Source organism: Argiope bruennichi, chromosome 7 (genome assembly GCF_947563725.1).
Source record: "Argiope bruennichi chromosome 7, qqArgBrue1.1, whole genome shotgun sequence".
Lineage (NCBI taxonomy): Eukaryota > Metazoa > Arthropoda > Arachnida > Araneae > Araneidae > Argiope > Argiope bruennichi.
The window spans coordinates 15,027,702-15,048,960 of NC_079157.1; the positions used below are offsets into that span (position 1 = coordinate 15,027,702).

Here is a 21,259-nt window from a genome sequence, read left to right on the forward strand (position 1 = left end):
TTTTGTTTCACAGATATTTCGCTTAATCTCGAAATATCATTCCAATTGAAGCAGAGCAGCGGGGGTATAGCACAGTGGTAGAGCCTTCGACTGCAGATCGAGAGGTCCTCGGTTCAAACCTGGGTGCCCCCTTATGTTATGTTTACCCGAGATCAAAATTTTTTGAACAATTACGTTTCGATGAATAAGGAATCCAGAGAAAGCGTTTTGTTTCAGACAGATATTTCGCTTAATCTGGAAATATCATTCCATTTGAGGCAGAGCAGCGGGGTTATAGCTCAGTGGTAGAGCATTCGACTGCAGATCGAGAGGTCCTCGGTTCAAACCCGGGTGCACCCTGATGTTATGTTTATCCAAGATCAAAATTTTTTGAACAATTACGTTTCGATGAATAAGGAATCCAGAGAAAGCGTTTTGTTTCATAGACAGATATTTCGCTTAATCTGGAAATATCATTCCAATTGAAGCAGAGCAGCGGGGGTATAGCTCAGTGGTAGAGCATTCTACTGCAGATCGAGAGGTCCTCGGTTCAAACATGGTTGCCCTCTGATGTTATGTTTATCCAAGATCAATATTTTTGGAACAATTACTTTTCGATGAATAAGGAATTCAGAGAAAGCGTTTTGTTTCAGACAGATATATCGCTTAATCTAGAAATATCATTCCAATTGAGGCAGAGCAGCGGGGGTATAGATCAGTGGTAGAGCATTCGACTGCAGATCGAGAGGTCCTCGGTTCAAACCCGGGTGCTCTCTGATGTTATGTTTATCCAAGATCAAAATTTTTTGAACAATTACGTTTCGATGAATAAGGAATTCAGAGAAAGCGTTTTGTTTCAGACAGATATTTCGCTTTATCTGGAAATATCATTCCAATTGAGGCAGAGCAGCGGGGGTATAGCTCAGTGGTAGAGCATTCGACTGCAGATCGAGATGTCCTCGGTTCAAACCCGGGTGCCCCCTGATGTTATGTTTATCCACGATCAAAATTTTTTGAACAATTACGTTTCGAGGAATAAGGAATCCAGAGAAAGCGTTTTGTTTCAGACAGATATCTCGCTTAATCTCGAAATATCATTCCAATTGAAGCAGAGCAGCGGGGGTATAGCACAGTGGTAGAGCATTCGACTTCAGATCGAGAGGTCCTCGGTTCAAACTCGGGTGCACCCTGATGTTATGTTTATCCAAGATCAAAATTTTTTGAACAATTACGTTTCGATGAATAAGGAATCCAGAGAAAGCGTTTTGTTTCAGACAGATATTTCGCTTAATCTGGAAATATCATTCCAATTGAGGCAGAGCAGCGGGGTTATAGCTCAGTGGTAGAGCATTCGACTGCAGATCGAGAGGTCCTCCGTTCAAACCCGGGTGCTCTCTGATGTTATGTTTATCCAAGATCAAAATTTTTTGAACAATTACGTTTCGATGAATAAGGAATTCAGAGAAAGCGTTTTGTTTCAGACAGATTTTTCGCTTTATCTGGAAATATCATTCCAATTGAGGCAGAGCAGCGGGGGTATAGCTCACTGGTAGAGCATTCGACTGCAGATCGAGATGTCCTCGGTTCAAACCCGGGTGCCCCCTGATGTTATGTTTATCCACGATCAAAATTTTTTGAACAATTACGTTTCGAGGAATAAGGAATCCAGAGAAAGCGTTTTGTTTCAGACAGATATCTCGCTTAATCTCGAAATATCATTCCAATTGAGGCAGAGCAGCGGGGTTATAGCTCAGTGGTAGAGCATTCGACTGCAGATCGAGAGGTCCTCGGTTCAAACCCGGGTGTTCTCTGATGTTATGTTTATCCAAGATCAAAATTTTTTGAACAATTACGTTTCGATGAATAAGGAATCCAGAGAAAGCGTTTTGTTTCACAGATATTTCGCTTAATCTGGAAATATCATTCCAATTCAGGCAGAGCAGCGGGGGTATAGCTCAGTGGTATAGCATTCAACTGCAGATCGGGAGGTCCACGGTTCAAACCCGGGTGCCCCCTGATGTTATATTTATCCAAGATCAAAATTTATTGAAGAATTACGTTTCGATGAATAAGGAATCCAGAGAAAGCGTTTTGTTTCAGACAGATATCTCGCTTAATCTCGAAATATCATTCCAATTGAGGCAGAGCAGCCAGGGTATAGCTCAGTGGTAGAGCATTCGACTGCAGATCGAGAAGTCCTCGGTTCAAACCCGGGTGCCCCCTGATGTTATGTTTATCCAAGATCAAAATTTTTTGAACAATTACGTTTCGATGAATAAGGAATCCAGAGAAAGCGTTTTGTTTAATAGACAGATATTTCGCTTAATCTGGAAATATCTTTCCAATTGAGGCAGAGCAGCGGGGGTATAGCTCAGTGGTAGAGAATTCTACTGCAGACCGAGAGGTCCTCGGTACAAACATGGTTGCCCTCTGATGTTATGTTTATCCAAGATCAAAGTTTTTGGAACAATTACCTTTCGATGAGTAAGGAATCCAGAGAAAGCAAGCGTTTTGTTTCATAGACAGATATCTCGCTTAATCTGGAAATATCATTCCAATTGAGGCAGAGCAGCGGGGGTATAGCTCAGTGGTAGAGCATTCGACTGCAGATCGAGAGGTCCTCGGTTCAAACCCGGGTGCCCCATGATGTTATGTTTATCCAAGATCAAAATTCTTTGAACAATTACGTTTCGATGAATAAGGAATTCAGAGAAAGCGTTTTGTTTCAGACAGATATTTCGCTTAATCTCGAAATATCATTCCAATTGAAGCAGAGCAGCGGGGGTATAGCACAGTGGTAGAGCATTCGACTTCAGATCGAGAGGTCCTCGGTTCAAACTCGGGTGCACCCTGATGTTATGTTTATCCAAGATCAAAATTTTTTGAACAATTACGTTTCGATGAATAAGGAATCCAGAGAAAGCGTTTTGTTTCAGACAGATATTTCGCTTAATCTGGAAATATCATTCCAATTGAGGCAGAGCAGCGGGGTTATAGCTCAGTGGTAGAGCATTCCACTGCAGATCGAGAGGTCCTCCGTTCAAACCCGGGTGCTCTCTGATGTTATGTTTATCCAAGATCAAAATTTTTTGAACAATTACGTTTCGATGAATAAGGAATCCAGAGAAAGCGTTTTGTTTCAGACAGATATCTCGCTTAATCTCGAAATATCATTCCAATTGAGGCAGAGCAGCCAGGGTATAGCTCAGTGGTAGAGCATTCGACTGCAGATCGAGAAGTCCTCGGTTCAAACCCGGGTGCCCCCTGATGTTATGTTTATCCAAGATCAAAATTTTTTGAACAATTACGTTTCGATGAATAAGGAATCCAGAGAAAGCGTTTTGTTTAATAGACAGATATTTCGCTTAATCTGGAAATATCTTTCCAATTGAGGCAGAGCAGCGGGGGTATAGCTCAGTGGTAGAGAATTCTACTGCAGACCGAGAGGTCCTCGGTACAAACATGGTTGCCCTCTGATGTTATGTTTATCCAAGATCAAAGTTTTTGGAACAATTACCTTTCGATGAGTAAGGAATCCAGAGAAAGCAAGCGTTTTGTTTCATAGACAGATATCTCGCTTAATCTGGAAATATCATTCCAATTGAGGCAGAGCAGCGGGGGTATAGCTCAGTGGTAGAGCATTCGACTGCAGATCGAGAGGTCCTCGGTTGAAACCCGGGTGCCCCCTGATGTTATGTTTATCCAAGATCAAAATTTTTTGAACAATTACGTTTCGATGAATAAGGAATCCAGAGAAAGCGTTTTGTTTCATAGACAGATATCTCGCTTAATCTTGAAATATCATTCCAATTGAGGCAGAGCAGCAGGGGTGTAGCTCAGTGGTAGAGCATTCGACTGCAGATCGAGAGGTCCTCGGTTCAAACCCGGGTGCCCCCTGATGGTATGTTTATCCAAGATCAAAATTTTTTGAACAATTACGTTTCGATGAATAAGGAATCCAGAGAAAGCGTTTTGTTTCATAGACAGATATCTCGCTTAATCTGGAAATATCATTCCAATTGAGGCAGAGCAGCGAGGGTAAAGCTCATTGATAGAGCATTCGACTGCAGATTGATTCCTGTCTGTCCCCTGAAGCTGTTTTTCTCAGTTATAAAATTTTTTTCAACAACTGTGTTTCGATGAATAAGAGTTCCAGATCAATCGTTCTATTTTGTAGACAACTTATTCGAATAATCATGAAATATGATTCCATTCAAGAGAGAACGTCAGAGGTACAGCGCAATGGAAGAGCATTCGACTGCAGATATTGATGTCCGTTTTTCAAAACCGGATGCTCCATTATGCAGTATTTTTTAAAGATTAAAATTTTTTCTTTTTCAACAATTTAGTTTCAATAAATAATTATTCCAGAGAAAGCATTCTATTTTAAAGACAACTTTTTCGCATAATCTAAAATATTATTCCATTTGAAATACTGTATCTGGGCTGAGCAGCTGATACTGTACTGTGCAGCTGAATGGTAGAGCATTCGACCGCAGATCGAGCTGTCCCCGTTACTTATCAGGGGCTGCTGAAACTCACTTTTCCAGAGATTAAAAAATTTTCAACAATTAAATTTCGAAAAATAAGGTTTACGGTTCTATTACTGTAAACAACATTTTTACTTAATCTGTTGTTATTATTCCCTTTCGCGTAGAGCTTCGGGGGTATATCTCAGTGGTAGAGCATTCGATTGCATACCGGTTCAAACCTGGGTGTAACCTAAAGCTGCGTTTTTTACAGATGAAAAAATTTTTTTAAATTACGTTTCCATAAATAAGGATTCCAGAGAAAGCGTTCTATTGTATAGACAGCTTTTTCGCATAATCTAGAAATATTATTTCATTTGCGGGGGCGTGTGGTGGGTATTAGCTCAGTGCTGAAGCGTTCGACTACAGAGTGACAAGTCCCTGGTTGCCCCCTGAAGCTGCATTGTTTAGCGATAAAACTTTTTTCAACTGTTACGTTTCGAAAAATTAGGATACCAGAGCAAGCGTTCTATTTGATAGAGAACTTTTTCGCATAATCTGGAAATGTTATTCAATTTGCGAAATACCGTCGAGGCTATAGCTCAGTGATAGAGCATTCGACTTCAGATTGAGATGTCCCAGTTCCGAAGCTCCCCCCTCCCCTCCCTTCATGCAGTCTCTTCTGTAGTTTAAAAAAATTCCAAGATTTAATTTCGGATATTTATTTATTCCAGATTAGGCGTACTGTAGCATTGAAATTTTTATCGTATTATATGGAAATATTATTCTATTTGCGGCAAAACATAGGGGGTATAAAGCAGCGGTGGAGCATTCGACTGCATTTCGAGTGGTCCCCTGTGCAAACTCGTGTGATCTCTGAAGCTTTCTTTTTCAGAGATTAAAAGATTTTTAATGAATAAATTTTGATAAATAAGAATTCTAGAGCAAGCGTAGTACTTTATTGACAACGTGTATATATATATATATATATATATATATATATATATATATATATATATATATATATGTAGAGGTATGTTAACTCTGGCTCGAAAAACAGGCCTCTACTAATCGGATAATATATCAAATTAAATATCTCTCACGGGCCCTAGGGGAAAGCCCGGTTGAGATTAATGCGTAGAGATGCCTCATATTAAGAGAATCACACACTAATTTAACATAAACAAATTTAATGAATTGGGCGAACGGCTGGGCCGCTTTACATCGATGGACGCTTGTACAGTACCGAACACAGTTCTTAAGCCGCGGTCCAACGGCCGGATGATGTTCACAGATGTGGTCATAAAACTGTCACCCTTCCTTCGTAGTGCCGCCCCCGCCTGTGGCAGCGGACCCACGACCAGAGAAATCTTCAGACGGCACGCGTTCCCCTTTCGACAGCTCAAAACCCTCAGTTTCTTTGACTTCCTTTCCCCCCCATAGCCCAAACAAATTTTCCGGCTCTTTGATGTTTACCCATCTACCGACATTTTGCGGGAAGCTACAGACGTACTACAGGCGTACCACGGGCGACGGGGGAGTGTGGTCCCCCAGTGTGTTGGATGTCAGATTTATGACCAAATCCGTGAGGTGGCAGGTCGTTGGACCAGAGCGGGAATCAGATAGCTTCTTATTGGCTGTTGAGAGACGACGCGAGCGCCGTTAGGATGACACTCCGTACCGCTAACGCCGCTAGGGGGACGCTCCGTACACTACAATCGGTACACTACTACGGTGATGATCTTGACGTCCTCGTCAATCTGAGAAAGAATCTGAAAAAACTCAAAAAAGAAAATTTTAGATTTTTGCAAACATTTTAGATTTTGTAAAGTAGATGCTTTATGCAGTTGTAGACCAAGGCTTCATATAATCTACTGCTGTAGAGGTATGGTAGGGGCCTTCGTGGATTCCCACTTTCTCCACTAGGTACCTCTCGTGTGGCCTCTTCGCTGTGATGCGATAGGGACCATGGAACTTCGGTCGAAGCTTCAAACCACTGCCGAATTGGGTCCTCTGTATGGCCACTAAGTCACCTGGATTATATTAAGTAGCTTTCTTCCTGCGCTTGTTGTAAGCCTTTTTATTCTCTTCTTGAAGGCCTAAGATATTCTGTCTCGCTTCTTCGCGAATGTCCTCGCGGTTGTCGATGACCATTTGCTCATATTCTTCTTGTAGGATATCGAGAATTTTCTGGCCATTTTTATGCCTCATTTACACACCGATCATGAGTTCGAAAGGAGTAAATTTTGTACTCCGTGGAGCAGTAGAGTTAAATACACGTTGTGCTGCTTGAACATGAGTGTACCATTTCGTGGGATCATTGATGAAAAGTTTGGCAAGCAGGGGGATAAGAGTTCCATGAACCCTTTCCACTTGTCCATTTCCTCGAGGTATTCCTGTGGTAATTTGAATGTGATTAATATTTTGATTCGCGCAATAGTTTGTAAATTCCTTGGAGGTAAATGCGGAACCTTTATCCGTGATGATGCGCATAGGATTTCCGAACACTGCTTCCTGCAATTGCAGTTTTGTAATTGCATCATTTGCAGTTACACCTTTAACAGGATATAACCAAACAAACTTTGAGAATGCATCTATTATAGTAAGAATATGATTATAATTTTTATTGGTTGACACTAAGGGTCCAATAAAGTCAACATGGTAAGTACTTAGAGGAAAGTTTTCTTTCAGAATAGGATGTAAGAACCCTTCAGGTTTACCACGCTTTCGGTTGACTAGGATGCATTCGACACAGTTCTGTATTACCGATTCAATACTTTTTTGCATATTCGGGAAAAAATAGTCCCGTTCGATAATGTTTTTAGTTTTCTCCACGGCGAAGTGCCCTTTTGAATGCGCGTTCTTAATTATTTCGTGTTTCATTAGATCAGGTATTACAAGCAAACGACGGTTGTCCTGACATTTATACAGAATGTTATTTTGTACCACGAAATCAACTTGGTTGTTATCTTTACATAATTCTTCCAATTTTTTTATGTATTCATCTGACATCTGTGACACTTGCACTCGCGCTGTTAAATCATCACAAAGTGCAGTCGTGACTGTTGGGTATCTACTAAGTGAATCAACGTGACGCATTTGACTACCTGAGCGATGTACTATCTCATAATCAAAATCTTCGAGGAATAAAACCCAACGCGCTATTTTAGGAATTAATTCTTTTTTAGTAATAGTCGGTTTGAACGCAGAGCAGTCAGTGACAACTTTAATTTTAGTTCCTAAAGTACGGAATTTCGTTAATGCTTTAATAACAGCTAAAACTTCTAGTTCATAGCTCGATAAATTTTCTTCCTGAGGTGTTGTTTTTTTACTCATATAAGCTATGGGATGTAAATTATCATCGTCGTCAGCTTGAAGAAGGATTCCACCGCAACCTAATTTGGAAGCATCTGTATGGAGTTCCAGTTTGGAACCTGGTTTGTACAGATGTAAAACTGGATCTTGCGATAATGCTCTTTTAAGGGTCTCAAACGCTTTTATTTGAGAGGGACCGAATTCAAATTTTACACCATTTCTAAGTAAATCGCTTAGAGGTCTAGCTATTAAAGCATAATCTTTAATGTACTTCCGAAAATATCCCGTTAAACCCAAGAAACTTTGGATTTGTTTTTCATTACGTGCTTGTGGAAAATTTAGTACGGCTGAAGTTTTTTCAGTTGATGGCCTAATTTGTCCATTTTCGATTACTTGACCAAGAAAGTTAATTTTTTCTTTCAGAAACTGACACTTTTTTAGATTTAACTGTAGGCCAAATTCAGAGGCTAAGTGTAAAACGCGTTCCAATTTTTGAATACCTTCAGAAATGGTTGAGAGGGGATGATAATATCATCTAAGTAAACAATTAAAGTTCCGTCAAGTATTAATTCTTAAAAAATTACTTGAATGTAACGTTGAAACATAGCAGGTGCATTCGTAAGTCCGAAACAACATTTTTTAAACTGAAATAATCCTTCATGGCTAATAAAAGCGGTGTACTTTCTGTTGCCAGGAGTCAAATCAATATGAAAGTAAGCATTTTTGAGATCTAATGTGTAGAAAATTTTGCCTGAGTGTAACTTATCAAAAATATCTTCTATATTTGGTAGAGGAAATTTATCTTTGATTGTTTTTTGTTCAAAGAACGGAAATCAATACACAATCTGGGTTCGCGATTTTTACGTTTCACTAAGACAATTGGAGACACATAATCAGAATAGCTTTTTTCAATGATACCCTGGGCAAGCCATTTCTCGATTTGTTTTGTAACTTGTTGTTTTTCTATGGGAGTAAGTCTACGAACCGGTGAGGTCACAGGGATGTCATCAGTTAAAATAATAAACATTTGCAAATCTGTAGTACGGATTTTATTTGGGGAGTAATTTGAAATTAAATTAATTACATGATCTTTCAATTTTTTATCAGATAAATACCCTATATCAAAATCATTTTCAGAATAAAAATTTAATTAATTACATGATCTTTCAATTTTTTATCAGATAAATACCCTATATCAAAATCATTTTCAGAATAAAAATTTAATTAATTACATGATCTTTCAATTTTTTATCAGATAAATACCCTATATCAAAATCATTTTCAGAATAAAAATTTAAAACATTTGTGCATACTTCCTTCACTAACCATTCAGAATTCACATCAGAAAAACTCTGTTCAAAACAAGTATCAGTTATTAAATTAACATCAACAGATTTATCTTTATTCAAAGATATATCATCACCCTGTAAATAAAATTCAGAGTCAGCATTTATTTTCGAACTAGTAGTAATACTTCTATTTTCATTTAGAAGAGAAGTTAAATTATTATCATTTTTATTGGGAAAAGTATTTTTAAGATCTAAATAGCTATTAGATGGTAAAATGCATTCAAAAGAAATATTAGTATCAGCAGCTGCTAAAACTCTTTTCGCAACTGACTTTTTATTAACATGACTAATATCTATCGCCACTAACGGAAGACTGACAATCGAACTGTTCGCTAATTTAATTTTTGTGCTACGACCTACATAATTTAATTTCTTTACATAATTATTGTTAATAATCATTAACACGCTTCCGCTATCAACCAAAGCTTTAATAGGAACGTCGTTTACAATAATATCTACGTATTCCAACTCAGCGATTATTAATTCTTGTGGAATTTCATTTGATTTAAACATGGAGTTTACAGGATTTGAGTTATGGGATCTTCCCTGATTGTTATGTTGTCTAGCATCAACATTTTGGCGACAGAATTTTATTAAATGCGATGTAGAATTACATTTAAAACAAGTTTTCCTATCAATATTTCCACCGTGTACATGATCATTATTTTGGCGGGGATTATTGACGCGCGGCCTTGAGCTGTAGTCATGTGTATATCTACTCTCTTCCCAAAACAAACTTTTATTTTTTGCGCGAAAGTAAATGTCTATTTCTTTTGCTAACATCAGCGGTTTTAGCCAGTCGGAGCCTTGTTTGATCAAAATGTGCTCGGATGTATCCTTGTCAAGAGTGCTGGTTAATTTATCGGTTACAATTAGTTCACAAAGGGTCGCAAAATCTTTCACTTTTCTTAGTTCCAAATAATATTCTAAATTTGCTTTTAATCTTGAGACGAATTGCACGTGATTTTCCCCTTTAAATCTTTTGGCGGCTTGAAAGTTATCCCAACATTCTTTAGCAGATGGTTGGAATTCTCTTAACACTATTCTTTTGATTTCGTCATAATCTTTTATTTCGCTTTCGTTCGCGTATAACAAAACATGTCGGCATTTCTCGCCTAACAAATTTAAAAGGACTTCGGCTTTATATTCAGTTTTAACCTGTTTTGTTTCGAAAACACGTTCCAAAATATTGAAAAACAAATTGAAATTTTCTGTTTAGTTGGTATTGGCATTGTCAATGTGCGGACGCTTTTAATTATTTGCTCGATGGATTCCGCATGACTTTCTGGAGGAGGTCCGTTAGGACTACTTATTCCGGTCGCTTGAATGTTTCGCATACTTTCTTCATGAGCTAAAGTTAGTTTTAATTTTTCTAATTCAAACTGTCTTTCCTTTTCACGCGCTCGTTGGGCCTCTATTTTTCCGCGTTCCTCTGCTTCTATTTTTCCGCGTTCCTCTACAGTTGAAATGATAATGTCTTTAACAAATTCCAAATCATCTTTAGCCGCTTGGCTATTTTCTATAATTTGTTTAAGTTCCACAATATTTGTTTTTTCCGGAACTACCTCACCTATTGCTTCAGCGACAATAATCAAATCTTTCTTTTTTGTATTTTTAAACATTTTGAATATGCCTTTATTTTTCCTAATAACAAATGCTAATATGATAACGATAATAATAATGATGCTAATATTTCTTCAAAACAGAAATTTCTAAAATAAATACATTCAAGCAGTTTCTTTTTCTTGAAAAAGTCATTCACAAATATACAAATCTTAAAATAAATACTTGCAAGATTCTTTAATCAAAATGATATAGAAAATTCTCCTACCTGTTCTTCAATTATATCCGTTGAGATAATATGCAGGAACTACACAATTTGTCGGCCACTGCCGAAGCGAAGATTTGCTTGAAAAATTTGTCGACTTCTGCCGAACCGAAGATTTTCTTGAAAATTTTTGTCGACCACTGCCAAGCCGAAGATTTTCTTGAAATATTTTGTCGGCCACTGCCGATCCGAAGATAATTCGACGAAAACTAATGGTGAAATTCCCAGATTCTTACAGGATCGAAGATTATTTTTCTATTTCCGAGGTCATTGCACTCCGGACCGAGCCCCCACATGTAGAGGTATGTTAACTCTGGCTCAAAAAACAGGCCTCTACTAATCGGATAATATATCAAATTAAATATCTCTCACGGGCCCTAGGGGAAAGCCCGGTTGAGATTAATGCGTAGAGATGGCTCATATTAAGAGAATCACACACTAATTTAACATAAACAAATTTAATGAACTGGACGAACGGCTGGGCCGCTTTACATCGAGGGACGCTAGTACAGTACCGAACACAGTTCTTAGAGCGGGAATCAGATAGCTTCTTATTGGCTGTTGAGAGACGACGCGAGCGCCGTTAGGATGACACTCCGTACCGCGAACGCCGCCGCTAGGATGACGCTCCGTACACTACATATATATATATATAATTTTTTAATTGGAAACCAGTTTCGAAGACAGCATTATGTACAAGCAGGAGTGATGAGTTCACACATAACTCAGAACGACACAGAGCGAAAAATGAAGAATGAGGGAAAGCTGAACATTTTATCCCTTATGTTATATAACATGAGATTTCTGACACGTGTCGATTCTGATTGGAATTTCTGACACGTATCGACCTTCACAAGAAAATCAGAGGATCCTTTAGAAGTATCTGTTTACGTCAGCGATTCTCTACGCCTTTACTCGGGACGTGGGAACTGCTGATGCAATAACTTTTACAAAGCTTCAGTTGAATTAATTAAATAGAAAAAATGGAATGGAATCAGGAAATAAGGGAATATTTTAGAGTGACTTTGACATGGGCTGAATTAGACTATAAATTTACTAAATTAATTAGGATTATATTAAGTTTTAAAATATCATTACAATTCACCCCTCCCACTTCAAGACGTGGAAGTACGTCGGATCCTTCGTCACACAACCATACCTTACAGTGGTGTTTAAGTAAGAAATTAAAATTTAAAAGTATAAGTGATACCTAAGTGTCCCTTACCTCTATATTAATACAGAAATCATTTTGAACAAGATTATTTTAGAATATAAAAAAGATAAAGTGATATATAGATAAATTTAAATATTATACACCACCAAACATAATAATATTAAAATGTGGAAGATAAAAAGGATTTTCTGCCGAAACTCAGTCTATTGTCTCTCACTCTGTAAGATTATCTCTATTTGTTGAGAAATGTCTCTAAAGAATGCTTGCACACAGTGTCCTTTAATGGAAGGCTCACCAAAATTATCAAATTGGATGTAAAATAATGGAATAATAAATTGAACTTATTATAGAATATCAACATAGTTCTGATTTTTGTATGTAACACTTGAATCTGAAAATAATAAATATGAGATTCAAAATACTGTTATTATAATATTAATACTCAAAACAAATAACATAAAAATGTGTAATTTTAGGAGAAAAATTTTTACCCACTTGTTAGCCAATTAGTGGTGATAGTTAAACCTTGTCCACTAAATTCTATTAGTGGATGAAACTTAATGACCTAAAATTAGGGCATTAAGAATGGGGGAATATAATTCTTATCTTCTTTCTACTCTCATCCAGGAATATTTGTTTCCAAAGTGGAGAACAACATATCCGGGATAAAAATAGAAAGAGATACAAATTAATTGTGAGGTTGACCCTATACTCACATCTCAATAAGAGTGCTGTATTTGAATTTATGTTGTGATGGCGCCTATCGCAACATCAACATCATGAAGAAAAGAAAAAAAAACTTTATGAACGGTGACAATGGGCCAACCTAAGTTGGGGTTTATGTGGAAGACACATGGGAAAGAAAGAGATTTTTTTTTTTAAATCTAAATTATTATTCATGACTTAATTTTGATTTTCCTGGTGGGTAATATGTTCTTAATTTTGATACATGGACAATATCAGTAGCTCTGTTAATGCATTTGATATCGTTATTTCATAATTTACATTTGAAATTTTATTCACTATTTTATATGAACCTGAAAATACTGGGTATAATTTTTTACGATTTGGATAGTTAAATTCTTCATACATTACAATATCACCAGGTTTGAATGGAGAATCTGTAAATCTAGCATCATATCTTATTTTACTTTTATCATGATATTTTATTGTATTATCTTTAGCTAATTTTCTGGCTTCTTCTACTGGAGGATAGAATTGATTTTGAGTTAAGGGAGGAGGATAAGGTAAAGTGCCAAATAACAAATATGTAGGAGGAAATTTTGTAACTGAATGGGGTGTTAAATTATAGTCATTGATTACTTGTTCTAAAAGTCTTGTGCAAGGAATTTTAGTAGGACAAGAATAGATCTTCCACTTTAATTTACTTACTATTGACTGGTTAACTCTTTCACTTTCCCATTAGTTTGTGGATGATGTGAAGATGTTAACAAATGCTTGACACTGTAATTTCTGAGGAAATGTTTGAATTTAGATGAGGTAAAAGCGCTATTTTTATTAATTAATAATTTGGAAGGTACCTGAATTTGAAAAATTTGCTTTAATATATTAATATAAGTTTCAGAATTTTCATTTTTGGAAGGAACAGCCCAAATATATCTAGTTGCATGATCAATTACTATATGAAGAAATTTTTTAGTTGAATATTAATAATTAAATCCACTAAAAATATCGACAGAAATACATTCAAAAAGACGATCTGTGAGGGACACAGCCTGTAAAACGCCAAATATTTTTTGCTTTTTTATTTTTATTTAATTGAAAAACATCATAGTGTTTAACAAAAAGTGCAATATCTTGAGTAATATGCTCCAACCGGGAGGAACTCTCACCAAAGTAAAAAGTGTGAGCAGGTGGGACTTTCCAAAGTGCACTCGACTTCATCTTTTTGATAGAGGAGATTTCAGAATAAGTGAGTGTTGCATCACCATGAAATATGTCAGCTGAGGCAGTCTTAGCTAAATTATCCGCTATCTCATTACCATTTAACCCAACAATTGAGAAGACCCACTGAAAGTGTATAGAGTGTTCAGCGAAGAGCCTGGCAATAAGGTTTTAGATATTCGTGCTAATCTTGTCCCCCACTTTCGTCCAATGAAAACCGTGCTGTATAGAGGCACGCCTGTTCGTTAGAATCCAAATGTCTCCGAAGACAATTTCAGAGAACGTGTCGATATATTGAAATCCCTTATAGATTGCAATGATTTCGGACCTGAATACCGAACAGTTTACCGGATTTCTAATCAAAATATCAGTAGCTTCTTCAGAGGTCTCAATGTGCACACCACTACCAGAAACACCATCATCTCCTTTACTGCCATCAGTATGCATTTTCAGAGCCGAGGATGGAATGCTATGAATTGTTTCCAGAGATATTTGTCTAGTAAATTCAGATAACTCTGACCTTGGCCAAGAGATCAGTATGGAAATGAATTCGATCAGGGTCAAACTTAAAATTCCAATAAGGTTTTAAGGAATGTGATTTCACATCTCCAGAATGTATACCCATCTCTTTTGCGAAGGAAAAGGGGCTGTGTTTCTTTAAACGCGCTTATTATTATGCCATGAATGAAGATGAGCAGAAGTTCTGTGCTGATCATTATACCTAAAGAGATTGTTGTAATATTTTGAAAGACAGTGACTTCTTCTCAGAGAAAGAGGTGGCAGATCACTCTCGTATAGTACAATATCATTAGGGCAGCTATTACGAAGGCCAGTAATTATTCTTGAAGCACTTAATTGCACTCTGTCAAGATTGTCTAAGTTAGCTTTCGAGGCCCAAAAGTAAACTGGGAAACCATACTCTAGAATTGGTCTGATCAGAGAGGTGTAGGTGGTTCTCAGTGTATTAGCATCTGCACCCCAGTCTCGTACAGAAATATATTTAAATATGTTGAGTCTTTTTCTACATATATTTACAAGAGCTTCTATATGTCTGTTGCTCAATATGTCTTGATCGAGAACGTAGCCCAAGTATGTGGCACTTTTTGCATAATTTAATTGACAGCCATTCATAAAAACACTTGGTTTGTAGTTATAAAGTCGTCTGTTGGTAGTAAAGAAAGCAACCAAGGACATTCAGGTATTGAAAGTCAGTTTATGCGTTTCAACAAAAGCACATACCTCAGCAAGTGCAGAGTTGAGGTTAGATTCAATTCTCCATATATCAGAGGCAGAATGCCACAAGATGATGTCATCGGCAAAAAGTCCTATGTTACAGTAGTTACTGATTACCTCTTCGATACCAGCAATATATAGAGAAAACAATAATGTTTTCAATACTGATCTCTGAGGTAGTCCATGTCTCAGTCCAAAAAGGTCAGACAAAGTGTTTTTGTATTTTACTCTAATCTATCTGAACTGTAAAAAGTCAGAAATCCAAGGCAGGCCTCTTCCTTTAATACTAAAAACATCATGAAGTTTCGTAATGAGCTTTTGTCCCCAGACTCTGTCAAAAGCTCTACTCATGTCCAAAAAGACAGCCGCAGTGTGGTTGGTTGGTTTAGAGAATCCCTGACATTCTGGTAGAAATCTGGTCAATTGTAATATGTCCTTTTCTAAAGCCATATAACTCCTTTGGGAGCAGTCCATTTGAGGACAAATAAAAGTTCAACCTGGCCAGGACAAGCTTCTCTTTGTTATTGGAATATTAGTTATAAATTGGGGTTGATGAAAAGTACATACTTGTGTCCAGTGATAAACATTTGGAATACCGTTTTGAGTACAAATTCTACATGGAGAAGATGGTAATCTCTGTTGGAAATGCAAATTATGACCATAGTTATTGAAATTATTTGGACGTGGCCTCATTAAATTTTGAAAATTTTGTCTAAAATTATTTTGAGCTCGAGGTACAAAAGAATTTTGAAATCTAAAATTAAATTATGCCTAGATGTAAAAGGTGCTGGTTGCCTTGCTCTGGTTCGGGTTTCATTTCTCTTGCCTGGATTTAGTTCTGAAGATTCTTCCATTTTTAATAGTTTAGTTGTTATTGTAAGCCATTCTGTAGGGGTAGAAGAAGCTTTTATGCTAACCAATTGTTTTAGTTGAGCTGGCAGTTCATCAGTAAGACCTTCTAATACCAGTTGTGGATTAAGGCCGAACTGTCTGCCACAATTTATTTTTTTATGAAAATTATCAACTAATTTAGCATTTTTTGAATCAAATTTCTGTTGTGAAAAGTCAGAAAAATTAACAATATTTGGTTCAATAAACTGTTCGGTTAATGCACAACATAACTCATTAAAATTATGAATATTTAAGCATTTATTTATATAATGAGTTAAAGCTGACCCTTTTAGAAATTTAGCAATATTTTTAATTTTGCACAAATCAGTTTTGTTATTTTCTCGACAAATTTTATTGAAATATCCCGACCACAAATCCATCTTCATCTCATTTTCAAGATCAAAATGGATTATGGAGGGTTCTATTTGATCATTTTCTTCTTTATCAATTTTATTTTCTAAATTTTAAGAGTCAGACACATTTTTTTTTTATCTTGGTCAGTCATTTTTCCAGATCTTAAAAACATTAAAGTATTTTTCACATAAAAAATTATTAATTTATGCATAATTTTTTTAAAAAAATAGACTTGATAAAAGACTAAAAATTCAATATTTTAAATAATACTATAAAATAATTTTCAATAATTCCAAAATTTAAATATGAAAATCAAAAGAAAAGAAAAACACATAATATAAATCTTGATTTTCACAAGTTAAGCCAGGAAACACTAATCACTTTTTAAGAAATCACAAAATGAAATTTTGAGCACTGAACTGGCTCTGCAGACCACTGGCAAGTAAAGCAGGCGATTATTATACTGTGGAGATAATATAACAAGCAAGTGATCTAGATGACGTCATGGAGGCGCAAAGTTGGGCATATCAACGGAGTCGGAAGAATTTCAGCTTCGTGGAATGGCGTCAGGCGGCGAAGGAGCTTCGCCACGGAGACAGCGCAGCTGGGCAAAAAGTATCAGCGTCGGAAGGCGTCATTCATTTTCCTTGCCTCTACCATGGATTTAAGTTTAATTTTTTTGAAAATTTTTCTTGTGTAAATCCTGTTGACTCTTTAAATGTAAGCATATAATTTTTTAATCAGAAAGCAGTTTCGAAGACAATAAAGAGACTTTCGATGTTTTGACGTCATTTTATTGCATCCCGGAGAAGCACACATTATGTACAAACAGGAGCGACGAGTACATACACAACTCAGAACGACACAGAGCGAAAACGCAAGAATGAGGGAAAGCTGAACATTTTATGCCTATCTTATATAACATGAGATTTCTGACACGTGTCGATTCTGATTGGAATTTCTCACATATGTCAACCTTGACAAGGGAAACAGAGGGATCCTTTAAAAGAATCTGTTTACATCAGCGATTCTCTAGACCTTCACTCGGCACGTGGGACCGCTGACGCAATTATTATTTTTACAAAGCTTCAGTTAAATTAATTAAATAGAAAAAATGGAATGGGATCAGGATGGATCATATATGTATGTGTGTGTGTGTGTAAAACAAGGAATAGAAATAGAAAAAAAAGAATCGAAAGTAAAAAAAAAAAAATAGAACCAAAAGTAAAAAAAGAATACTGCCTGACGACTTTCTTAAGGGTCACCTTTAGATTGGGATTCAGAACAAGGGATTTTTTTTCTATAAGGGGTCTGATTTATTCTCCAACAATATTGACCCCTCTTGATCAGAAAATCTCCTAAAATTGAGGCCTAAGAAATGCAGCATTTTTTATAGAAATTAAACAAAAATTACATAAAATACAACCTCCAATTTAAGCGAAAATTACAATAACATAATATAAACTATAAAAGAACACTCACAACTAATTATAAAAACAAAAAGGAAATAACATACCAGTAGCAGGTAAAACATCTACCAAATAAAGTGTCCCATCGTGTTCTTTCTTGTTTCCCGCGTCTTAATACTGTTCCCGCTTAGAAATGCCAAGTCGTTCATTCTAATAAATAATTGGAGGGTCTCAGCGCCATCTATTGAGTTAGTGAATATGTAACGGAAAGACTAATTTTATTTGTGTCAAATGATTAGAAGCGAACAAGCTGTTCTTTTTTTAAAATTTCTATATTGCAGTAGTTTCTGGGAAATTCATTAGTAGTTAAGTTTTTAATGAAATTATCTGTTGCTGCAATATAGAAAATTTTGTTATTACAGACTCTTTTAACCCTGTTAAATTGTGAGAAAATTAAATTTTTGAAAATTTTAGAATTCAGATTAGAATGATAATTATTGAGTTCAATAATTTTAAAGTTGAATTCCTCCCTTTTATCGTAGATACCAACTAATATTTTACTATTGGAAATTTCGATTTTTAAATCCAGATAGGTAGCTTCAAGTTGATTTTTATTTGTTTCAGTTAGAATTAAATCTTTTGGATAACAATTAGTAACAATATTAGTACTATCTAAGTTTACCAAAAGTAAGTCGTCAATATATCTCCAACCATTTATTAAATTGTGTTTAATTATTTTTTTTCTCATAGTAATGTAGAAAATACTGGCTAAAGTACTTAAGAAAGCTGTTCCCATTTGAATGCCCTTTACTTGTTTATAAAAATTAATGCCATTAAAAACGTAGTTTTCAATAATATTAAAGTTGCATAATTTTAGCCAGTTATTTTCTGCAATAATATCTTCATTTAAATATTTTTCATACATAAAAGTACATACATTTATTAATTTTTCATGAGGCAGTTTTGTGACATTCGTTAATTTTTCATTGGTGTATAAATTTTCAAACTCATAAGTATTAGGTTTATTAATGTTGTTTTCTTTTAGAAAATCCAAGACTTCATTTTATTAATAAGTAGAATTATGCAAGGAGCAAATAAAGAATGTTTGAGAAAGTCTTCAGGATGGATTCTTTTTTTACTTTTGGTTCTATATTTTAACTTTTGATTCTATTTTTATTCCTTGTTATTGGTTATGTTCATCTGTGTTTTAGTAGTAACAGCATTTGCGCTCTCTAAATACGATTGTGCTTTCTTAGTTTGATTCAGGAATAATTTTAGTTTTTTAGATTGTTTCAGAAATAGTTTTTCATAATGCTTGTATATTTTTGTTTATATATATATATATATATAGTTCCAGATATACAGTGGCTCAAAAAATTGAGAGTACACCTTACTTTTACTTCATAAATCCGACTTTCAATATAAATAACACATTATCCGGAAATGCAAACATGATTTTATTTTTACCCATAACAAATGGTTTCATTTAGAGTAAAAATAAAGAAAAATCAACAAAAAATTTCTAAATTGAAAATTTTCAGAAGCATTTTAAATAAACATAAGCAGAATTTTGCCTCAAAAAATTGAGAATACACCAATGAAATTTTTGCAATATCACGCATAAAAACAAAGTGTCACTATTAAATTACATGTCTTTTGGCTCTTATAAGGGCCTCTAAACGTTATGGTACCGATTTGACCAATTTTTGGTGGTATTTGAAGATATTTTACTCCATTCTTCTTGCACAACTTGTTTTAAATGGGTTTTGTTTCTAATTTTGTGTTTTTGAATCCCTTTTTCGGGTATGACCCACGAATATTCAATGGTATTGATGTCGGGGTGCTGTGGTGGTGTGTGTAACTACTATTTACAATGAAAAAGACACTTTTTTTTTTGAAGTTGCGTGTATTCTGTTTGGGGTCGTTGTCTTACTGGAAAATGAAATTTCCATCTAAACCCAAATATTTAGCACTTTCCTTTAGATTGCTGCAAAATATATCCAAGTAAATCGTATCATTTATAATGCCATCTATAAAAATTAAATTTCCTACCCCGAATGAAGCCATGTAACCTCAAATCATCATGGAGTCACCATCATGTTTAACTGTAGGACGTAAATTTTTTGGATCCAAAGGAGTATTAGGCTTTCTCCATACAGTTAAATGGTTGTCACTACCAAAAATGTTGAGTTTTCTTTCGTTACTATATATAGCTTTCTTCCAAAGGTTATTGGTCTTCAATTGATGAGTTTTTTCAAACTTCAAATGCTTTTTCTGAATTTGCAAACTAATGAACTGTTTCTCTCTAACAATGCTACATTTATATCCAGCTTGTTTAATGGCATTTAGCATAGTTTCAGCACTTACACTTCTGCCTATGATTTGAAAGGCTTCTGCAGCAAGTTGGATGAACCATATGGTAGCAGCAATCTAAAGGAAAGTGTTAAAAATTTGGGTTTAGATGGAAATTCCATTTTCCAGCAGGACAACGACCCCAAACAGAATGCGCGTAACGTCAAAATATGATGTCTTTTTCATTGTAAACAACAGTTACACACACCACCATAGCACCCTGACATCAATGCCTTTGAATATTCGTGGGCTATACTCGAAAAAGTGGTTCAAAAATACAAAATTAGAAACTCAACCCATTTAAAACAAGTGGTGCAAGAGGAATGGAGTAAAATATCTTCAAATACCACCAAAAATGGGTCGAATCGGTACCATGACGTTTAGAGACCATTATAAGAGCCAAAAGACATGTAATTTAATAGTGACACTTTGTTTTTATGCGTGATATTGCAAAAATTTCATTGGTGTATTCTCAATTTTTTGAGGTAAAAATCTGCGTATGTTTATTTAAAAGGCTTCTGAAAATTTTCAATTTAGAAATTTTTAGTTGATTTTTTTTTTAATTTTTACTCTAAATTAAACCATTTGTTATGTGTAAAAATAAAAACAAGTTTGCACTTCCCTTTAATGTGTTATTTATGTTGAAAGTCGCATTTAACAAGTAAACGTAAGGTGTACTCTCAATTTTTTGAGCCACTGTATATATAATAGTTGTTCTTTGGTTTGATGTTTACCCCAACATTTAAGGTATGCTGAATTAAAAAAATATTGTAACAATAAAAGAAAAACATCAACGTCTTAACCCAACTTTAACTTTTATTAACCAACTGATAATGATTAATTGCCAAAAAAGATCTGCAATTATATCATGTTAGTCTATTGCCTGTGTTCGCCAATAGTATGCGGTTACACGTAAAGTTTTCCAAAGGTTCATAAATGCATAAGATTTTTTAAAAGCTCATAGTAAATTTCCTTTTTCTCCAAATGATAAACATAATTGA

General features: G+C 35.4%; 1 protein-coding gene and 5 non-coding genes across 6 annotated transcripts in view; 5 read left to right on the top strand and 1 right to left on the bottom strand.

Moving 5' to 3' along the window:
* The window catches only part of LOC129976645 (retinaldehyde-binding protein 1-like), a 112,094-nt gene extending 93,987 nt beyond the window's left edge, over positions 1-18,107 (bottom strand). The window contains exon 1 of the mRNA XM_056090326.1: positions 18,014-18,107. The gene's annotated coding sequence lies outside the window, so the exon portion shown is untranslated. The remainder of the gene's footprint in view (positions 1-18,013) is intronic.
* On the top strand, positions 891-962 carry Trnac-gca (transfer RNA cysteine (anticodon GCA)). Its single transcript has one exon. It is a non-coding gene; the product is annotated as a tRNA-Cys (tRNA).
* Trnac-gca (transfer RNA cysteine (anticodon GCA)) lies at positions 1,719-1,790 on the top strand. Its single transcript has one exon. It is a non-coding gene; the product is annotated as a tRNA-Cys (tRNA).
* On the top strand, positions 2,553-2,624 carry Trnac-gca (transfer RNA cysteine (anticodon GCA)). The gene has a single exon. It is a non-coding gene; the product is annotated as a tRNA-Cys (tRNA).
* Trnac-gca (transfer RNA cysteine (anticodon GCA)) lies at positions 3,596-3,667 on the top strand. The gene has a single exon. It is a non-coding gene; the product is annotated as a tRNA-Cys (tRNA).
* Positions 3,805-3,876, top strand: Trnac-gca (transfer RNA cysteine (anticodon GCA)). The gene has a single exon. It is a non-coding gene; the product is annotated as a tRNA-Cys (tRNA).
* Positions 18,108-21,259: the final 3,152 nt, after the last annotated feature.